The following is a 6,000-nucleotide window of genomic DNA, read 5'->3' as shown; positions in this document are numbered from 1 at the left end:
TCTCAATTACAAACAAATACAATGTTATCAACAACAACAAAAATTAATCAAGTGTAGAACCTTAACGACGCTCTACAAACATTTAATTTTATAATAAACAACTGAAAATACTGTATGGTCACTTAATATCACGCATAAATCGAGCGAAATTTTCATTTTCTTCCAATGCACTCGGCTTCCAGAAACAAATGATTACAAAATTTAAACAACACTAGACGTAAAAATATAAATTAAAAGCCAAGAAATATTGACGAATGTTTCTTTTATAACTTGCATTAAATTTAATCGAACTTAAGTTTGTTACGCTTAGAAATCTTGGTAGAAGAAACGAATTTTGGTACAGAAGATTGACTTTTTTAGTCAATTTCAGTTTATCCGTCCATGTGCTTGTCTGTCAGTGGACACGATACCTGACAAACGAAAAAACATATCGAACGAAGCCATATCGTGTTCTAGACCTTCATAACTTCGACTTCGACTTCGTAAACGAGCAAAGGTCGTTAACTAGGTCTTGTGCATACCCATTGTGCATAAAATGTATCTCTGCGAAAAATCGAATTTGAAAACTCAAGTGGAAAAATTTTTATGTTTTGATCGCTCAAACTTTTTTATCCCTTACCGATTTTGATTGAGGGTTTAAAAAGTAAGAAATCCCTTTGACGTGAAGCTTAATTGTAAGACCACTCGAAAGTTTGATTTTTTTTTTGTCAATGAGCTATAAAAAGTTCCCGTACGAGCTTTCTGAACCAAGATATTCGCTTTCCAAGCAGAATATACAATGGTTTAAAATTCTGTATCTTCTAGAAACCAACCTACAGGTAAAAAATATTTCCAATTCGTATGCGATTCGGCTTATTCAAATGGTAATAGAAGGGCCAAAATTTTGGATTTATTTTTAGAGGTACTTGATTATTTTCTAAGGACCGCAATTATATGTTGGTGTAACACTAATCTCGACACTCCTACCAGTAGGTATAGAATTACGACTGAAACTTTTGTATGATTCATGAACTACAGCTGGGCAAAGTATCAAATAATTGAGTTGCAAATTACTTTTAGGATTTGGTGAGCCCAGTATGTATCTGTCTCTGTTTTCACCTCTTCAGCACTAAGTTTCGATTTTAAAACTAGCTTTAGTGGATTTTATATTCAATTTTGACGTCGTCAAATGAACAGCATACTATTTACGTTAATATTAATACTCAAACAAGTGAAAACAAACAATTGACTGAGTTAATTGTTGAAATACCATGCATAGCCAGTGTTGATTTCTTTATCACATTACACATACAAACATGTGACACATACATAACTGATAATCAAGTATAGTACATATTATAAAATTTCCGCCTAATTGGCGCCCTCACGGGTAAACAGTGATGTTTACGAAAAAATGTTTCAAACAAAAGTTGTTTAATTTTTGATAAGGAACATTTTTTACATTTAAACTTTTGTTCTATCTCTAACGGTTTACAAGATGGGTCCTACGGACCCAAGACCCAATTGACCTATGATGCTCATTTACGAACTTGACCTCACTTTTTACGTCCTGAGTACGCTGTAAAAATTCAGCTCGATATCTTTTTTCGTTTTTGAGTTATCGTGTCCACAGACGGACGGACAACCGGAAATGGACTAATTAGGTGATTTTATAACAGTTATGATAAAAATTTTTTCCTAGCATCATTATTTTTAAGCGTTGCAAACTTGGGACTAAACTTAATATACTATGTATATTTCATATATACATGGTATAATTAGGAAATTTTCTATGATGAGATTTCCATGTATTGTTCTTATATTTAATTCTAGTGTAGATTGTCTAAAGCAGGCGTGGGCGAGTTATTTTAAGTCAAAGCCACCATTGTTATAAGTTTATTGCGTGCCATAAAGTTTATTGTGTGTCTCTTAGTGTAGAGGAGGAAGTGAGACAGATATACGACTCTTCTACCTATCTCAGTTTCTCTAATACTAATGAGATAAGTAGAAAAAAAAATGTTGTCTCTCTGTTTTACTCGTATTATTGTTGACACTGGTTAGGGTATCACTGTCTTACTCTTATGTTAGTTACAGAAGTCTGAGTGACTTCTCTAAGCCACCTTTGCCCATCGATGGTCTAAAGAAATTGAAAATAATCAATAGAACTTTGAAACTTTATAAAACTAACATCAGCCTAAATGGCCTTATAGAGCCTAAATGGCCGCACGGTCTAAGGCGTTTGTCTTTGTCTGTTTGTTCATTTAGACTTCTTAGGTTGCGGGTTCGAATCCAGGCAGCGACAGTGTGAACAATATATAATTAATGGGAGTGCAGAATTGATCACATTGTCGTCGCTTGGATAAGAACGAAGTAACCGACTCCACCCACATCAAAAATGTAATTGTAAACATGTTTGTAATTAAATAAATAAAGATTAACAAATAATAATGTAGGTGGCCTCTGTTATAGGCGTATATGTCAGAGAAACGGAGGTTAAACCCTATTATTATTATTATATTTTATCGTGGATGAGAACATTATAATTATTTATTATTAATTATATTAAAATTAAAACATAAAATTAAAATAAATATCAAAAAAACAAGAAGTATGATGCCGTTAATAAAATCGCAAAGTGTGTAAACAATACTAACGGTAGATAAATCTAAGGTCGATCACTATGTGTGTAGTTCTAGTTACTACGAAGGGAAAGTGTAGTGCCTAGAAAATATATTTTCGTTTATGTGTTTATTAAAGCTAATTTTGCAATTTTTCTTTCACTCTTTTAATGGGAGGGTATTTTTATCTCTCCTGGGACTATAAATTTTTCTTATTCCACTGTACTTGGATGCTAAAAATGAAAACTGAAAAAATTAACAGGATTTTCCAAAAATAACAGTACCCAGATCAGACAGCCAAATAGCCAAGTGCTGACTAGTTAAAAGTTATCTGCCGAAATACTACAGAATGATTCAAGATACATTTGACTGTAGGTACTACTTCTTACCCTACTTATTAAAGTAGAATCAAACTGAAAGTCAATTATATTTACGCATGGTAAATTGATAAAATAGTTTATTATTTTGATTGAAATAGTAAACCTTTGAAATTCAATCTGAAAAATTTGTGCTGAAACGTTTAATCGAATAGTTTTTGAGATATGGAATAAAATCGATCCAAATATTGCGATATCTCACAAATTATCCATCCAATCATTAAATTAACCGGATTTTTATACTTTTTGGATTAAAATTACCCTATTCACCGAGTTTCATCAAATTTCCTAACAAAAATTTTTTTTGCGTTTTTCTCGATTTTTTCAAAGGGGTACCCCTTAAAAAAATCGAAAAAATTTTTATACCTCCAATTTTGGTAAAACTCAGTTTATAAGGTAATTTTGACCCAAAAAGTACAAAAATCGTGTACGTTTATTGACTGCTCGAATAGTTTTTGAGATATTTGCCAAAATCGACCCAAATATTGCGATATTTCAGAAACTATGCATCCAATCATTAAATTAACTTGATTTTTATACTTTTTGGATCAAAATTACCCCATCCTCCAAGTTTCATCAAATTCCAAAACAAAAACTATTTTGCGTTTTTCTCGATTTTTACAAAGGGGTACACCCCTTAAAAAAATTGCAAAAAATCGAAAAATTTGTTTAATGTCCAATTTCGATAAAACTCAGTCTACAAGGTAATTTTGACTCAAAAACTACAAAAATCGGGTGCATTTCTTGACTGGTCGAATAGTTTTTGAGATACAGACTAAAATCGATCCAAATTTTGCGATATCTCAGAAACACTGCATCCAATCATTAAATTAGTGCTCATTTACTTTACTTAAGGAACGCATGTACAAAATTTCAGGCTTCTAGACCCAGCGATTTCAGCTGTGCGTTGATCGATCAGTCAGCTTCCATTCTTATATAGATAGATATGACACAAAATAAATGTAGTGTCAGTCACTTATGGAATCATTAAGCTCGTTTAGACCATGCATATTTTCCTACTAACTTTGTGAGAGGGTCAACTACAGAGACTCCCAGTACTGGACTGACATACAACATTTTGAACATGATGTTAAATTGACAATACTAAGTTTTTGGCAACTGACGACAATGTTACAGGCTCACTGACTAATAATTCTTTAAGCCAGGTGATATATGAACGTCAAAAATGACTGTAGTTGTCTGTTGGCATATACTCCCGGTCTAAAATGTTTAACTAATGCCAAAATTTCGTATGTAGGCGCGTGAATATAATAATATAAACTCTTGTGTCATCATTTACTACGGTTTTGTATTCATTTAATGATAACCTACTAGTAATAACATATTGATTACGTCAACGAAATATCATGTTTATAAAAACCTAAGACTAATAAAACATCACAAAAATGCTTTATCATAGAGAAAAAGAAAATCATATAGACTTTACAAAAAGTGGAAATGTTTTTGAAGGGAAAATACCAAAATCCTTAATCAACTGTCACATTCTTCATCTTAAACCGATTTAAAGAGATTCCACTGAGAATTTGATCTGAATAATAAAGACATTCAAGATATTTCCAAATACGACACACCTAAAGCCTTTTCCAAAAGGGCAAAAATTTAACTATTAAAATGACTTTATCCACGCGTTTTATAAACGCAAGTGACTTTACATAATTTTAAATGAATTAAAATTCATATTCTAATCATTTGGAATGCTTCAATACGTGTGAAAGAAATATTATTGTTAACAATGAAGCAAAAAAGAGGTATTTGATTCAAAGTGAAAGTTTTTCAGAGTGAAAATAATAATCATTTGTAGATTTATATCAAAAATTATCCCAGAAAATTAGAAAAGCATGTACAAGACATTATGAAAATATTAAAAAAGATAACAGAATCTAACACAAAGAAACAGTAAACCTGTAATACAAGATCAATTATTTAAAAAAAAATTTTCATTCGTCAAGGAGCGATGATTAAATCAATCAACCATAACTTCTCTTTATTTTTTTGAGCCTACAAATGGAAAAACAAAGAAATTTTATTCAATAAAATTAAAATACTTACAATTAGACGAATTCAAAGTGACACTGATTTACAAACAAAAGAAAATTCGTCCTAGCAAACTCGAATATAATTCACACTTTTTATGTAAACAATATGTTTTTCTCTGTCAAAAATATGATACTGTCGAATGATGATAACAGAAATAATGAATTTTCACACTTTTACAATGCAAACTAACTAACATACACAAACTCGTTCAATCAGCTGAGTTTTCAGCTCAAATTAGATGCAATACACACAGATATTAAAAATAAATTTAAATATAATCAATTAATTTTGTTAAATGTAATTTATATTGATATTTTCATAAATTTTTTAATTCAACATTTTTTTAGAACAGTTTAAAAAGTAGTTTAGTAGTTGGATTTTGTGATATCATTTAATATTTATCAAACTAACGTATTGAATTTATGGTATAATTATTATTTTAGTAATATAGAATAAAAATGGAATGTAAATATTTCACAATAACATTAACTTATTTTCAAGAAACATTGATTTATAATTATTTAAATGATATTTATAAATTATTATTTTATTTGGCAGAATCAAATCATGAATGTGGTATATTGACTTGTGAACTGAAAACTATCGTAGCGCTGATGCTGTAAAATTCATGAACTAAATTAGTTCGTTGATTTATTCATAGGCATCGCATAGGCATAATGGCAATTTTCAAATTATTTTTATCATTTCATTCAATGTCATTAATTTTTGTCTGTATTTATAATTGATATATTTTGTTATATATATATTTTTGAAAATAATCAGTACGAAAATATTTACTTTGTGATTCTTTTTTGTAAAGTCATTTTATTATTGTCTAGATTATTCTCTTATGTGGAGTATTTCCCATAACTGAGCCATATTTTCATAAATGTATCGAGGTGATTATCTCGCAAACGAATAAAGTGAACTGTATTACTATAACTCTCAAACCGTAGTATATAACGTTT

The sequence above is a fragment of the Chrysoperla carnea genome, chromosome 3 (assembly GCF_905475395.1).
Source record: "Chrysoperla carnea chromosome 3, inChrCarn1.1, whole genome shotgun sequence".
NCBI lineage: Eukaryota > Metazoa > Arthropoda > Insecta > Neuroptera > Chrysopidae > Chrysoperla > Chrysoperla carnea.
Note: the sequence above shows the minus strand (reverse complement) of the source record.